This window comes from Pleurodeles waltl, chromosome 2_1 (genome assembly GCF_031143425.1).
Source record: "Pleurodeles waltl isolate 20211129_DDA chromosome 2_1, aPleWal1.hap1.20221129, whole genome shotgun sequence".
Taxonomy (NCBI): domain Eukaryota; kingdom Metazoa; phylum Chordata; class Amphibia; order Caudata; family Salamandridae; genus Pleurodeles; species Pleurodeles waltl.
This window is the reverse complement of record NC_090438.1, coordinates 702,703,500-702,720,519: the sequence shown is the minus strand read 5'-3', so window position 1 is coordinate 702,720,519 and position 17,020 is coordinate 702,703,500. Positions and strand designations below refer to the sequence as shown.

At 56.2% G+C, this 17,020-nt stretch overlaps 1 protein-coding gene across 1 annotated transcript in view; it reads left to right on the top strand.

Moving 5' to 3' along the window:
• Positions 1-17,020, top strand: part of ABCA13 (ATP binding cassette subfamily A member 13) — a 2,435,905-nt gene that overhangs the window by 1,396,388 nt on the left and 1,022,497 nt on the right. The window lies entirely within an intron of this gene.

The window sequence follows — 17,020 nt, the reverse complement described above, 5'->3', positions numbered from 1 at the left end:
TCATCCCACTGTCCCACATTGTCACCCTGTCCATCCTCGAACTGCCCATGCTCCATCTCTCCACAGGCCTCTGGACAATGCACCTGTGTGACTGTTACTCTGGACTCTGCCATGGACATTCCTTCACCATAGCCCCCACCCACTTGAAACCACCCATCCCATTTTGAGCACTTCAATAAACACCTATTTTGCACCAAAATATCAGGAGTCTGGCTGTGATTTCAATAGATTGTAATTGACATGACAGTGCAAATATGTCCTTGTACATGGTGAAGTCAACAAACAGCTGCCACAAAGCTGTAGTCCATGGGGAAACGAAGCACAGGACTCGTAGTGGGGACCCCAGATCTGAAATAGGGAGGGAAAAGCCAAAACTCAGTCATCATACACTGGGGCAAATAGACAGGCAGCAGAGATGCTGCAGAGTAGTTAACTTTTACTAAATTATCTTTGAAATGTTACCTGTGTCCTATTGGAAGTACTGTTCAATGATTCTGTCCCTGTTGTCTGTTTCAGCCCCGTCGTCTTCCTCCTCGTCACTCTCCTCAGGTTCCACCGCTGCCACAACACCACCGTCTCGACCATCCTCCTGCAGGAAAGGCACCTGGCGGCGCAAAGCCAGGTTGTGAAGCATGCAGCAGGCCACGATGATGTGACACACCTTCTTAGGTGAGTACATTAGGGATCCACCGGTCATATGCAGGCAGCGAAACCTGGCCTTTAGGAGGCCAAAGGTGCGTTCGATCACCCTCCTAGTACGCCCATTGGCCTCATTGTACCGTTCCTCTGCCCTGGTCCGGGGATTCCTTACTGGGGTCAGTAGCCACGACAGGTTGGGGTACCCAGAGTCCCCCACTAGCCATACACGGTGTCTCTGTAGCTGTTCCATCACGTAAGGGATGCTGCTATTCCTCAGGATGTAGGCGTCATGCACTGACCCTGGGAATTTGGCATTTACATGCGAGATGTACTGGTCAGCCAAACACACCACCTGGATGTTCATTGAATGGTAACTTTTTCTGTTCCTGTACACCTGCTCCCTGTCTCTTGGGGGAACCAAAGCCACATGGGTCCCATCAATGGCACCAATTACGTTGGGAATATGTCCAAGGGTGTAGAAATCACCCTTCACTGTAGCCAATTCGCCCACCTCAGGGAAAATGATGTAGTTCCTCACGGATTTCATCAGGGCAGACAACACTCTGGATAACACCTTTGAAAACATGGGCTGAGACATCCCAGAAGCAATTCCCACGGTTGTCTGAAATGACCCACTTGCCAAGAAATGGAGTACTGACATGACCTGCACCAGAGGGGGAATCCCTGTGGGTTGGCGGATGGGGGACATCAGGTCGGGCTCCAGCCGGGCACACAGTTCATGGATAGTGGCACGGTTAAGACGGTAGGTCAGGATAATGTGGCGTTCTTCCATTGTCGACAGGTCCACCAGCGGTCGGTACACGGGAGGATTCATCCGTCTCCTCGCCCAACCCAGCGGACGGTGCCTAGGAAGGACAACATGGAGCACACAGTCAGGCAACCCACAGGTACGTACTCACAGCTAGCACAGTATACGATTCTCTATGCAGTGAATGGCGTGTATGAGTGGCTATGCAAGGCCTAGGCCTGTGTGACGCAGTTGAAATTGAGCCATGTGGGCCCTGGAAATGGCGGCTGCCTGACCTGTGAAGTGTGACAATGGGATGTGAGGTCAATGCGCTGGCGTGGCACACCGCGGCGGGCGGCGGGCCAAGACCGCGGCGCGAAGCCGCATTGGTTAACATTGAAGCCTATGGGTTTCAGGAGCCAATGGCGAAGGGCGCCGGCGGTGGCGGGACACACCGCCGCGGTACGCACCGCCGCGGACGTGACCGCCATTTTCTATCTACTTATCCACTTGCGACTTGAACTTTCACAGGAGAGGACCTATACTGCAAGTGTTGCTGTGACCTCGGTCTGGAAGGGACAATGGCTGCTGCGACTGGGGAAAGGGCCCCTGCCTTCACTGGAGAGGAGTTGGAGAAACTTGTGGATGGGGTCCTCCCCCAGTATGCGCTACTCTACGGTCCTCCAGACCAACAAGTGAGTTTAATTCTATCTGGATTTGGGGCCACTGGCTGGCTTGGGGGCCTGGCGGGGATGGGGGGCATGTTGGGCCTGGCGGGGGGCCTGGCGGGGGGCCTGGCGGGGATGGGGTGCATGTTGGGGCTGGCGGGGGGCCTGGCGGGGATGGGGGGCATGTTGGGCCTGGCGGGGGGCCTGGCGGGGGGCCTGGCGGGGATGGGGGGCATGTTGGGCATGGCGGGGGGCCTGGCGGGGATGGGGGGCATGTTGGGCATGGCGGGGGACCTGGCGGGGGGCCTGGCGGGTATGGGGGGCATGTTGGGGCTGGCGGGGGGCCTGGCGGGGGGCCTGGCGGGGATGGGGGGCATGTTGGGCCTGGCGGGGGGCCTGGCGGGGATGGGGGGCGTTGGGCCACTGGAAAGGAAAATGCTGAGTAACTTGAACGTGGTATTTCTCCCTCCCTGTACGTGTCACATAGGTCCGCGCCCATGAGAAGATCGGGATTTGGCGTGCCATCGCCAAGGAAGTCCGGGCCCTGGGGGTCCACCATCGACGGGGCACCCACTGCCGCAAGAGGTGGGAGGACATCCGCCGCGGGACCAAGAAGACCGCCGAGTCTCTGCTGGGGATGGCCTCCCAACGTAGGCGGGGTGCCTGCCGTCAACTGAGCCCCCTGATGTTCCGGATCCTGGCGGTGGCCTACCCTGATTTGGATGGGCGCGTGAGGGCAGCACAGCAGACACAAGGGGGTGAGTACAAGCATCATCTACTCTGTTGTCGTGCAGTGGAGGTGTCTGGGTGGGGGAGGAGGGCTGTGGGTCCCCCTAGGCCAGGGCGATATCTGTAGGCTGGGCACCCCCGTAAGCCCCTGTGTCCCCAGCCACCACCCTCAGTAGTGTGTCAGTACAGCCATCCCTGGGCCGTGTCATCCATGGGTGCAGTTGACAACTCTAGGCGTGTAGGGCATGTTCCACGGAATGCGTAGCGGACCCCAAGTGCGCAACTTAGTGCAGGGGGCATCTGTGTCTGTCATGTCCGCTAACTGTACCGGAGATCCATGTACTCGATATCCCTTTATTTCTCTCTCCCCCCCCCTTTTTGTTTGTCTTTCTGTGCTTGTGTGCATCAGCATCATCAGGCGGAGGAGAAGTGGCATCGGGGCAGGAGGGAGCTGCATCTCACATGGCCCAGGAGGGCCATGCCACAGAGTCAGACTGGACCAGTGAGACGGAGGGCGAGGGGAGCTCCACGACGGGGACGACTGGAGCCTGCAGCGACACGGACACGTCCTCGGAAGGGGGCTCCCTTGCGGGGGTGGCACCATCCGTGCCCCCCGCCATTACAGGTACAGCCGCCACCCAGCGCACCATCTCCGCCCTCCCAGCAGCCCCTCCGCGTTCGCCCCGTGCCCGCTCTGCCAGGAAGCCGGGCATCTCCTTCGCCCCAGGCACCTCAGGCCCTGCCCCTGTTACCCCCGCTGCCCTCAGTGAGGAGGTCATTGACCTCCTCCGAACGCTCATTGTTGGGCAGACTACCCTTTTGAATGCCATCCAGGGGGTGGAGAGGGAGGTTCATCGCAGCAATGCGTACCTGGAGGGCATTCATTCGGGTCAGGCTGCCCATCAGCGATCGTTCCAGGCTCTGGCCTCAGCACTGACGGCAGCCATTGTCCCTGTCTCCTGCCTGCCTCTACTAACTCCCTCCTCCCAGTCTCCTGTTCCTCTGCCTGTCCCACCCACACCATCAGACCAGCCTGCACACACCTCAACACCCAAGAGAAGCTCATCCAAACATAAGCACCACAGATCACGCAGACATTCACACACGCAACATTCCGATGCAGACATGCCAACAGTCACTACCACCTCTGTGACCCCCACCTCCTCGTCTCCCTCCTCCCTCCCTGTGACGTCTACACTCACACCTCCATTCACCTCACCATCAGCCAGTGTTTCCATCACCAGCACACCCTCCACTCCAGTCCGCACACGTGCAGTCACCATCCCCACTGCCATTTACACGTCCCCTGTGTCCTCTCCCACTGTGTCTGTCACCCCCTCTTCCACACCACACAAACGCAGCCACCCACCCACCCAACAGCCATCCACCTCACGACAGCCTATCCCTCCTGCACCTGCACCCAAAGACAGCAAACGTGACTCACCTACAACCACATCCTCTCCCTCCACTCCCATTCCCACTGTACCTACCACTCTCCATTGTCCCAAGAAGCTCTTCCTCGCCACTACTAACTTCTTTCCTGACCCTGAGCCCCCCCCTCCTTCTCGTCGGGGTAAGAAGAGCACCTCAGCCACCACCAGCCCTGCAGCCCCCTTGACAAGGGTGCAGGGGTATTGGAGCCCGCCAGCCCGCATGTCTGGATCTTCGCCCAGCAGCAAGGGGACAGCCAGCCCACCCCCTGGGAAGAGGAGCAGAAGGCGGAAGGGGCAACGCAGGAGCCCGCCTTCTACATCCCCCCCGGACACCACCCAGAGACAGTCACCTGCCACAGCTCCAAAGGGAGGAAAGGGCCACAGGCCGACGACTAAGGAGGGCAAGGGCAGCAAGTTGGAGAGGTCAGGCAGCAGGCCTGCTGCCCAGGAGGAGCCCACAACCCCCATAGCCGCTGCCCCGGGAGGAACCGGCACAGCTGCCCCGGGAGAGCCCACCAGCCCCATAGGCGCTGCCCAGGGAGGACCCAGCCCAGCTGGCCAGGAGGGCCCCACCACCCACAGCCCAGGTGGGCAGTGATGGAGCACCATCCCCGCTGCCCAGGAGGGCACCACCAGGCATTTAGCAGTTGGCCATAGACCGTCCGCCGTCTCAAGAACCGCTGAACTGGGCCCTTCAAGGCAAGAACCGCTGAACTGGGCCCTTCAAGGCAAGAACCGCTGAACTGGGCCCCGCCGTCTCAAGAACCGCTGAACTGGGCCCTTCAAGGCAAGAACCGCTGAACTGGGCCCTTCAAGGCAAGAACCGCTGAACTGGGCCCTTCAAGGCAAGAACCGCTGAACTGGGCCCTTCAAGGCAAGAACCGCTGAACTGGGCCCTTCAAGGCAAGAACCGCTGAACTGGGCCCTTCAAGGCAAGAACCGCTGAACTGGGCCCCGCCGTCTCAAGAACCGCTGAACTGGGCCCTTCAAGGCAAGAACCGCTGAACTGGGCCCTTCAAGGCAAGAACCGCTGAACTGGGCCCTTCAAGGCAAGAACCGCTGAACTGGGCCCTTCAAGGCAAGAACCGCTGAACTGGGCCCTTCAAGGCAAGAACCGCTGAACTGGGCCCCGCCGTCTCAAGAACCGCTGAACTGGGCCCTTCAAGGCAAGAACCGCTGAACTGGGCCCCGCCGTCTCAAGAACCGCTGAACTGGGCCCTTCAAGGCAAGAACCGCTGAACTGGGCTCTTCAAGGCAAGAACCGCTGAACTGGGCCCTTCAAGGCAAGAACCGCTGAACTGGGCCCTTCAAGGCAAGAACCGCTGAACTGGGCCCTTCAAGGCAAGAACCGCTGAACTGGGCCCCGCCGTCTCAAGAACCGCTGAACTGGGCCCTTCAAGGCAAGAACCGCTGAACTGGGCCCTTCAAGGCAAGAACCGCTGAACTGGGCCCTTCAAGGCAAGAACCGCTGAACTGGGCCCTTCACGGCAAGAACCGCTGAACTGGGCCCTTCAAGGCAAGAACCGCTGAACTGGGCCCTTCAAGGCAAGAACCGCTGAACTGGGCCCCGCCGTCTCAAGAACCGCTGAACTGGGCCCTTCAAGGCAAGAACCGCTGAACTGGGCCCCGCCGTCTCAAGAACCGCTGAACTGGGCCCTTCAAGGCAAGAACCGCTGAACTGGGCTCTTCAAGGCAAGAACCGCTGAACTGGGCCCTTCAAGGCAAGAACCGCTGAGCTGGGCCCTTCAAGGCAAGAACCGCTGAACTGGGCCCTTCAAGGCAAGAACCGCTGAACTGGGCCCTTCAAGGCAAGAACCGCTGAACTGGGCCCTTCAAGGCAAGAACCGCTGAACTGGGCCCCGCCGTCTCAAGAACCGCTGAACTGGGCCCTTCAAGGCAAGAACCGCTGAACTGGGCCCTTCAAGGCAAGAACCGCTGAACTGGGCCCTTCAAGGCAAGAACCGCTGAACTGGGCCCTTCAAGGCAAGAACCGCTGAACTGGGCCCTTCAAGGCAAGAACCGCTGAACCGGGCCCTTCAAGGCAAGAACTGCTGGCCCTTTGGCAGACGTGGCAGGGCAGGATCTATCTCGGGCAGGGCTGCAGGATGTCCTCTGGCCAACTTGCCTCCTCCAGTGGCAGTGGGGTCTGTTATGGACTGTTTGGACTGTGGCTTTGCTCTCCCCAGGATGGCCCAGTGGGCAGGCCACCCACTGTATGGACTGTATGGACTGTGGCTTTGCTCTCCCCAGGATGGCCCAGTGGGCAGGCCACCCACTGTATGGACTGTATGGACTGTGGCTTTGCTCTCCCCAGGATGGCCCAGTGGGCAGGCCACCCACTGTATGGACTGTATGGACTGTGGCTTTGCTCTCCCCAGGATGGCCCAGTGGGCAGGCCACCCACTGTATGGACTGTTTGGACTGTGGCTTTGCTCTCCCCAGGATGGCCCAGTGGGCAGGCCACCCACTGTATGGACTGTATGGACTGTGGCTTTGCTCTCCCCAGGATGGCCCAGTGGGCAGGCCACCCACTGTATGGACTGTATGGACTGTGGCTTTGCTCTCCCCAGGATGGCCCAGTGGGCAGGCCACCCACTGTATGGACTGTTTGGACTGTGGCTTTGCTCTCCCCAGGATGGCCCAGTGGGCAGGCCACCCACTGTATGGACTGTATGGACTGTGGCTTTGCTCTCCCCAGGATGGCCCAGTGGGCAGGCCACCCACTGTATGGACTGTTTGGACTGTGGCTTTGCTCTCCCCAGGATGGGCCAGTGGTCATGGAGTCCCCTCGTGGATCTGGCGTCGTGTACTCAAGTGGCTGAGGTGCCCCCCCTTCCCTTCCCCCTGAGGTGCCTGTCCTATTTTCTTTCTGATGCCCCTGCAGTGTTCTCTCCATGGAGTTCTTGTCGTGGGACTGGGCCTTGCCCCTTTGCACAGGACCCCTGTGATCCACGGACAGTGGTTGGACTACATTTAGTAGCTGTATATATTTTGTACATAGTTTATTTATTTATTGGGATTAATGGCGTACATATTTCAATATATCTGCCCGTTTATGATCTCTTCTTTTGGTCTTTGCATTATTTCGGAGGGGGGTGGTTTGTGGGTTGTGACAGTGATCTGTGGGAATGCATTGATGTGTGTGTTGTAGTGGGTGTGGGTGGGTGGGTGTGTGCCGGTAATCTTTTCCCTCCCCTGTGTCATAGGTGCAGTACTCACCGATGTCTTCCGCGCCGCCGGGCGTGCTCCTGGTATATGAGGAGGAATAGGAGTGCGGGGATGACCTGTATCTCTGGCTCCATACTGCCGGAATCTCGCGTGGAGTGCGTACAGGTGAGCGTTTTCCCGTTCGTAGTCTGTTTCCGCCGTGTTCTTATCGGCGGTGCTCCCGCCCCGGAAAAGGTGGCAGATTGGTGGGTCGTAATAGGGTGGGCGGTACTTTGTCTGCCGCCGGGCTGTTGGCGGGAACCGCCGCGCTGTTTGTTTGTACCGCTGTGGCGGTCGGAGTGTTAAGTTGGCGGGCTGTGTTGGCGGTTCCCGCCAGGGTCAGAATGCCATTTTTAATACCGCCGGTCTGTTCGCGGTCCGACCGCCGCCTCTCCGCTGACCGCCAAGGTCAGAATGAGGGCCTTAGTGGGTCATTCCGACCCCGGCGGTCAAGGACCGCCGGGGCCGGGGTCGGCGGGAGCACCGCCAACAGGCTGGCGGTGCTCCGCCGGGCATTCTGACCGCGGCGGTACAGCCGCGGCCAGAAACGGAAAGTCGCGGTGTACCGCCGACTTTCCGCTGCCCATGGGAATCCTCCATGGCGGCGCAGCTTGCTGCGCCGCCATGGGGATTCCGACCCCCTCACCGCCATCCTGTTCCTGGCGGTTTCGACCGCCAGGAACAGGATGGCGGTGAGGGGTGTCGTGGGGCCCCTGGGGGCCCCTGCAGTGCCCATGCCAATGGCTTGGGCACTGCAGGGGCCCCCGTAAGAGGGCCCCACAAAGAATTTCAGTGTCTGCTCAGCAGACACTGAAATTCACGACGGGTGCTACTGCACCCGTCGCACACCTTCCACTCCGCCGGCTCTATTCGGAGCCGGCTTCATCGTGGAAGGGTGTTTCCCGCTGGGCTGGCGGGCGGCCTTTTGGCCAGTGCTAAAGTGCAAATCCTCCCTGCCTAAATTGTATTGGTGATTGTTTTATCCCCGACTGGCATATTTAATTTACTAGTAAGTCCTCAGTAAAGTGCATTATGTGTGCCTTAGGCTTGTATATTGAATGCTACTGGTCAGCCTGCAGCACTGGTTGTGCCACCCACGATTTGCCCTGTAAACATGTCTCAGACCTGCCACAGCAGTGTCTTTGTGTGCAGATTTAAACTGCCATTTGGGCCAGGCAAGTGTACTCACTTGCCAGCCCAACCTTGCCCTTTTAATACGTGTAAGTCACCCCTAAATTAGGCCCTGTGCAGCACCATGGAGGGGGTGCAGTGTATTTAAAAGGTAGGAAGTGTGATGGTGTGCTTTTCAAGTCCTGAAAGTGAAATACTGCCAATTTGGTTTTTCACTATTGCAAAGCTTATCTCTCACATAGGGTAACATGACGATTGCCTTGAAATATCTTTTAAGCGTAATTTCCCACTGGGAGCAGTTAGAGGCATACTTTCCCACTGGGAGCAGATAGAGATATGGAGGTTGTGGTCTCCGAAATCACAATTTAAAAATATATCTTTTGAAGAAGTTGGTTCTTGAACTGTGAGTTTGAAAATGCCACTTTTAGAAAGTGGACTTTTTCTTGCTTAACCATTTGGACCATTTGGTGCCTTTGCCTGTCTGTTGAATACATATCTGGGTCAGGCTGACAGTTGGACAATTTGTACATTCACTCTAGACAGTCACACAAAGGGAACTGAGGTAAGCCCTGCATTTCCTGATGACCCATCATCAGGCTGATGGGTCATCCTGAGATAGAGAGGTGGGGGGAGCTAACACTTGCACCTCAGCAGGGCTGTGCCTGTCGTCACAGAAAGCAGTCTCCAACCCCTGGAGTGTGTCAGGGGCCAGGGCATGGAAAGGCAGGGTCTTGTGGACTACAAAGACTTCTCTTTCAAGTTGGCCTACTTCAAAGACAGAAATGGTTGTAAGTACTGGACCTCTGACACCACATAGTTAAAATTCTTCTGGACTGAGAAAATTCTGCTAGGAACAAAAGCTGGATACTGTCAGAAGGACTGCCTCTCTGCCTGTTGCTTTGTGGTGCTGGCCTGCTGCTTGCTGCTTCTGCCCTGGGAGTGAAAGGACTGGACTTCGCTTTCTACATCCCGCTTCCAAAGGTTCTCCCGCTAAGAAGTCTCAGGGACATCAAGGACTTCATCTGCCAGCACCTGGGCTCTCTTGCTGAGTGTCCTGATTTACCAAGTGGTGCCAAATCCAGTTAGTGGGCCCTTGGGAGTGAGTTCTGTTGCAACAATGAAGAAATTATTGCATCAACTTCGATAATGACTTCGGAACCGGTGCATCTCTCTGACCCCACGCCGCTGCCTGCACCGGAGCAGTGGTCACCGCTGAGTGCAATGAAGGCGACCTACAATGGGGGCCGACGCTGCAGCACCTCTGAAGTCTGACCACAGCATGAGTCCAGAGTGTCGTGGCACCGATGTCTGTGGCACCCAACTCCATTGCAGCACCTGTGGTGTGATCTCAACACCAGGAATTCAACGTCTCATGTCTTGACCTGCTGGATTCATTGGCCCCGTCTTGTCGTAAGGAACCGATGCCTCCCCGCCAACGCTACATCACCTCTGTAACCATAAGGAACTGATGCCTCGCTCCCCCTGCTTAGCAGTAAGGAACTGACTCATCACCTCCCTGGTGGCAGTTAGGAACTGAAGCAGCACTGACTCAAGCAATGCCTCACCTGCCAGACTCTGTGCAACAACTTTGTTTCCTCATCGTTAACTAAGGTACTGTAACCAGGGTCTACACAACTCTGTGGCTGCCCAAGCTTCCTCAGGGGTGGTGCCGAGCTCTTGAAATCAACCTCATCAAGCCACCCTGATAGCACCAGTTGGAGCTATTGTGTTTCTAAGTGCTATAATACATTTAGGCCCTCATTACAACCCTGGCGGTCGGTGATAAAGCGGCGGTAATAGTGCCAACAAGCCGGTGGTAACAAAAATGTAATTATGACCACAGCAGAAACCGCTCAGACAGACAGCCACTTTAACACACCGACCGCCACGGCGGTAGCAACAGGCACTGCGGCGGTAACCGCCAACAGCCAGGCGAAAGACAATGTACCACCCACTGTATTACAACAGGCCTATCCGCTACCTTTTCTGGGGCGGTACCAATGACATGAAAAGCACGGCTGAAACAGTACACAGAAGGCAAAGGACTCACTCCTGGAGACACCAGGAAGAACCATGCCACAATGGAGCCCGAGTTGCAGTTGTTCCCCATGCTCGTGTATCTCCTTCTTCACTATGAACACCAAAGCCGACGAAGACGCCCATGGTGAGTACTGCCGCCTAGCACACAGGGGATGGGGGGAGGAAAAAGAGAAGGACACACACACGCAACACCCCAAACTCCAACACCATACACATAACCACATATTCACCCCGTACACCTCAGGAATAATGCAGGGACATAAGGAATTGATTAAAGTGAGTGTAATAAGATGAAAGTGTAGAAAATCATGCTTCAAAAATCAAAACAGTATATGCATATATACAAATGGAGGGACACTGCCCAGTCCACAATGTCCGTGGGCCACAGGGCGACATCACATAGGCCAAGGCCCCACTTGACTCCTGCAATAACATGGAGAGAACACCGCAGTGGTATCAGGTTGAAAATACACAGGCACCTCAGGGGGATGGGGAACGGAAGTACCTCAGCCAGAAGATGGTACAACACCACTAGTCTTGGAGGGGGCTACATGCCCTGTGCGATGTCCTGGGGAGTACAAGGCCACAGTCTCTCAAGTGGGTGGTTTGTCCGCTGCTTGGTCCTGGGGAGTGCAAAGCCACAGTCTCTCAAGAGGGTGGTTTGCCCACTGCTTGGTCCTAGGGAGTGCAAAGCCAAAGTCTCTCAAGTGGGTGGTTTGCCCACTGCTTGGTCCTGGGGAGTGCAAAGCCACAGTCTCTAAAGTGGGTGGTTTGCCTACTGCTTGGTCCTGGGGAACGCAAGGCAAAAGTCTCTCAAGTGGGTGGTTTGCACACTGCTTGGTCCTGGGTAGTGCAAAGCCACAGTCTCTCACGTGGGTGGTTCGCACACTGCTTGATCCTGGGGAGTGCAAGGCCACAGTCTCTCAAGTGGGTGGTTTGCCCACTGCTTGGTCCTGGGGAGTGCAAGGCCACAGTCTCTCATGTGGGTGGTTTTCCCACTACTTGGTCCTGCAGAGTGCAAAGCCACAGTCTCTCAAGTGGGTGGTTTGCCCACTTCTTGGTCCTGGGGAGTGCAAGGCCATGGTCTCTCAAGTGGATGGCTGCTCCACTAGTTCTGGAGGGGGCCTTGTGCCCAGTGTGCTTCATCCTGGCAAGGATGGGGTGAGTGGATGACTTCTTTCACTGGTTCTGGAGGGGGCCTGGTGGCCAGTGTGCTTCATCCTGGCAAGGATGGGGTGAGTGGATGGCTTATTCCACTGGTTCTGAAGGGGGCCTGGTGCCCAGTGTGCTTCATCCTGGCAATGATGGGGTGAGTGGATGGCTTCTTCCACTGGCTCTGGAGGGGGCCTGGTGCCCTGTGATGCAGCACTTGGGGAGTGCAAGGTCACAGTCTCTCACCTGGGTGTCATACCCACAGGATTTGCAGGGTCCAGGACGCACCACAGCCCATGGAGGTAGGACTACACACTGCCCACCGGCGGTGACGGCTGCTCAGTGGTGGCAGTGGTGGTGCTGGTGTCGGTGTTGGCAGTGGTGGTGGGAGGCTCCAGTCCATCCGCTGCAGCCTTGGACGGCTGCTCACTCAGGCTGCTGCTGCTGGCATTGGTGCTGGCAGTGGTGCTGGTGGCGGGAATGCCAGTGGTGGGGGGAAGCTCCAGCCCTTCCCCTGCAGCCTCGGATGGCTGAACCGCCATGGTTGGTGTTGGGGGCTCAGAATAAGTCCCAGCACCAGGCCTCCTGTCCTTCCTGCCTGCAGGGGCAGGCCCCTTGCCCTTGGCAGCTGGTGGTGCCTCCTTGCCCTTCCCTTGGCAGCTGATGGTGCCTCCTTGCCATTCCCCTTCACAGCTGGTGGTGCCTCTTTGCCATTGGCAGCTGGTGGTGCCTCCTTGCCTTTCCCCTTGGCAGCTGGTGGTGCCTCCTTGCCCTTGGCAGCTGGTGCTGCCTCCTTGCCTTTCCCCTTGGCAGCTGGTGCAGACACACTGTCAGTGCTGATGGTTGGTTCCCTGGAGCCTCTCACACCTGCAGTAGCTGCTGACACCACTGTGGCCTTGGACTGGGTGGTTGAGGTGCTTGGCTGGGTTCTGACCACCCTTGTCCGCGGTAAAAAATGGGGGAGGGGTAGGGAAGAGGTCAACGGCAGAGAGGAAAAGCTTCTTATGGACACCGGGGTGGGAAGAGGGTGAAGGTTTGGGAGTGGAGGAAGAGCGAGTGGTTGTAGGAGGGGTCTGTCTGCTGTGTTTGGGTGCCGATGCATGGGCTGGATGCTGTTATGAGGTGGATGGATGTTGGGTGTCTGAGTGCTTGCGTTTGTGTACTTTGGGAGGAGGGGGCACAGACGCAGTGGGAGAGGACACTGAGGATGTGTGCATGGATGTGGGGGTGGTGACTGCCAGTGAGGGGTGAGTAGTGATAGGCGTGATGGTGATGGGGTAGTGGATGAGGATGTAGTGCATGCAGGTGTGAGTGGAGATGCTACGGAGACGGTGGTGGATGACAAGGAGGAGGTGGACACAGTGGAGGCAGTGGATGTTGGTGTGTCTGCATCTGGATGGTGTTTGTGTGAGTACCTGTGGGATGATGTGAGGTGCTTGTGTTTGCCTGAGCCACTCCTGTGTGTTGTCTTGGGTGCATGCTGGTTCGAATGTGTGCTTGGGATAGGTTGGGGTTGAGGGGAATGGGGCTGGGTAGAGGAAGTTGGAGGGGGGAGGCTAGAGACAGGGACAATGGGTGCCATCATAGAGGAGGCCAGAGCCTGGATTGATCTATGTTGGGCCGCCATGCCAGAGTGAATGCCCTCCAGGAATGCATTTGTTTGTTGCATATGGCCTGCCAGCCCCTGGATGGCATTCACTATGGTTGACTGCCCAACAGAGATGGATCGCAGGAGGTCAATAGCCTCCTCACTCAGGGCAGCAGGGCTGACTGGGGCAGGGCCTGAGGTGCCTGGGGCAAAGGAGATGCCCACCTTCCTGGGTGAACGGGCACGGGGAACTCGCTGAGGGGCTGCTGGGAGGGCAGTGCTAGTACGGGCAGTGGCGGCTGTTCCTGTAGTTGGGGTGGGCACAGAGGTGTCCACCACCAGCAAGGAGCTTCCATCGCAGGAGGTATCACTGTCAGAACTGCCCCCTCCTGTCTCCGCCGTGGTGCTCCCCTCGCCCTCCATCCCACTGGTGCCCTCACCGTCTGTGGATTCGGCCTCATGGGCCATGTGGGATGCAGCTCTCTCCATCGCCGGTGCCACTGCTCCTCTGCCAGATGATGCTAATGCACATAAGGACAGAATGACAAAACAAAAGGGGGGGGGAATAGACAAAGGATACATTTGGTCAGTGGATGCCCCAACAACACCATTGGCGTACACAGCACCCTCACACAGGGATCAGGCCTACACACTATGCAATGCACTACCAGTCCCAATGATAGTCACCAGCACAAGGATAGGAATACCTAATGCCGATAGCAGCATACCTGACACCCACAGACCCCTGCCCAGTAGTGGATGACTACTAGCTTTGTAGGAGGTGGTGTTCATCAGCCCCTGCCCAACATGGGACCTACCCTGCAATGTCCGGCCTGGCCTAGGGGCACCCACAGGCCCACATCCCCCACCCGTAGACCACTACGCACAAATAGTAGATTTGAAAACTGTACTCACCCCCTTGTGGCTGCTGTGATGCCCTCAAGCACCCACCCAGCTCCGGATAGGCCACCGCCAGTATGCGGAACATCAGGAGGGTCAGGGTTCGACAGGCACCACTTCCTCATTGGGAGGCCATCCCCAGCTGGGCTTCCGCTGTCTTCCGTGCCCAGCTCCTCAGGTCTTCCCACCGTTTGTGACAGTGGGTGCTCCGCCTGCTGTAGACCCCCAGGGTCCGCACATCCTTGGCGATGGCAAGCCATATACCCTTTTCTGGTGGGAGCTGACCTGCAGAAAATAACACATAGAAAAAGTTATCAGTTATACTGTCCGGCCTGTTACACTCATGTCCCACCACAGCCCTCAGGTCACAGCAGCATGTGCAGTGTAGGTCCTCTCCTGTTGACTGTCAGGTAATGGCGGTCACATCCCCGGCGGTGCGTACCATCACCACCGGCGTACTTCACCATTGGCCACTGTAACCCATAGGGCCCAATGACAACCAATGAGGAGTTGCACAGCAGTACTCGACCGCCTCCCGCAAAGGCACACAACGTCAGAGGGATTATCTCTTTTCCACATGTCCATCCACACAGGACAGGCGGCCACCATTTCAGGGGGTGGCAGCCCATGGCACCTAACTGCGTCACATTACACATAGGCACCATTTGGGCCTATCCAAAAACATACTGTTTCTGTCACAATAAGCAATACAGTGTACAGTTTGGAAATGTGGAATATTGACCAGCTGCTCATTCTTTTACCCCATAGAGTATAACCGCTGCAGATGAATAGGAGATGGAGACATCCCCCGTGTACAGACCACTGGTGGACTTGGCAAAAATGGAGGACAGGCACATTATCTTCACCTATAGGCTGGACAGGGCTACAAGCTGTGTACCTAATTGGAGCCAGACCTGATATCTGCTATCCGTCACCCCACTGGGATCGCCCTGTCGTGCAAGTCCTATCTGGGCTCCATTTCTTGGCAACTGGTTCTTTCCAAGTGACAGTGGGCTTGGCAGCAGGAATGTCTCAGCCAATGTTCTCAATAGTGCTGACCAGAGTGTTGTCTGCCCTGATTAAACACATCTGCAGCTACATCGTTTTCCCCCAGGTGGAGGATTTGGCTACAGTGAAAGCTGATTTCTACTCAATGGGACATATCCCCAACATTATTGGGGCTATTGATGGTACACATATTGCATTTATCCCCCACAGAGAAATGAACAGGTGTTCAGAAATCGAAAGAGCTTTCACTCCATGAATGTGCAGATAGTGTGCATGGCGGACCAGTACATCTCCCATGTCAATGCTAAGTATCCTTGGTCTGTGCATGATGCCTTTATCCTGAAGAATAGCGGCATCCCGTATGTGATGGCTCAACTCAAGAGGCCCGGGTGTGGCTAATAGGTGAGCCCATGGTTCCAACCCAGTATATGTTGGTGTATTGGTATAGTGTTGGCCCTAAGGGTTAGTGTTTGGCTAACAGGTATCCATCGATATTTGCAGGTGAATCTGGTTACCCCAACCTGTCATAGCTACTGACCCCAGTGAGGAGTCCCAGGACAAGGGCAGAGGAACGTTACAATGAGGTACATGGGCGAACAAGAAGAAGAATCGAGAGAACATTCGGCCTCCTGAAGGCCAGGTTTCGTGGCCTCCATCTAACAGATGGTTCCCTGTCCTACTCACCCAAGAAGGTGTGCCAGATCATCGTGGCATGCTGTATGTTGCCTTGAGACTCCAGGTGTCCGTTTCTGCAGGAGGATGAGGCTGGAGATGGGCGTGTGGCAGCAGTGGACCCTGTAGACAGTGACGAAGAGGAGGCAGAGAATGAGGATGAGGACAACAGAACATCAATCATACAACAGTACTTCCAGTGACACACAGGTAAGACACTATGGGGGTTATTCTAACTTTGGAGGAGGTGTTAATCCGTCCCAAAAGTGACGGAAAAGTGACGGATTTACCACCAGCCGTATTATGAGTCCATTATATCCTATGGAACTCGTAATACGGCTGGTGGTATATCCGTCACTTTACCGTCACTTTTGGGACGGATTAACACTCCTCCAAAGTTAGAATAACCCCCTATGGGCCTGATTCTAACTTTGGAGGACGGTGTTAAACCGTCCCAAAAGTGGCGGATATACCACCTACCGTATTACGAGTTCCATAGGATATAATGGACTCGTAATTCGGTAGGTGGTATATCCGCCACTTTTGGGATGGTTTAACACCGTCCTCCAAAGTTAGAATCAGGCCCTATAACTTCACCTTCCATTGACAGTTTTGTGTTGGGCATTGTACATGGCAGGCTGATTTTCCCACTACTATGGCCACGTACTGTACCCTTTGGCATCTCTATTTTCAGATATCTGTGCCCCACTCTGGCTCCTGGTGTGTTGACTGCTGCCAACTACAGGTCATACCTATGTATACATTACTGTACAGTTGAATTGCAATGTTTACAGCTTGTTAAACAAATACATATGTCAATCAATTGACAGACTACATACTTTTATTTGTTTCAAGGGTGTTTATTTAGGTGCTAATAAGTGGAGGGGGTATTGCAGTGGGCTGGGTTGCTGATGGAGGAAAGTTGAGGGTAGAGTCCAGTCTATTGGTATCACAGGTGCAGTGTCCAAGGGGGCATAGGAAGTGGAGCAATGGCAGTTCTAGGTGGACAGAGTGACTGAGTGGGACACAAGGGTGACATTCAGGAGAGTCTTATTTCCTGGCAGGGGTCTTGGCAATGTTCTCTGGCTTCTGTCTGGATCGCAGG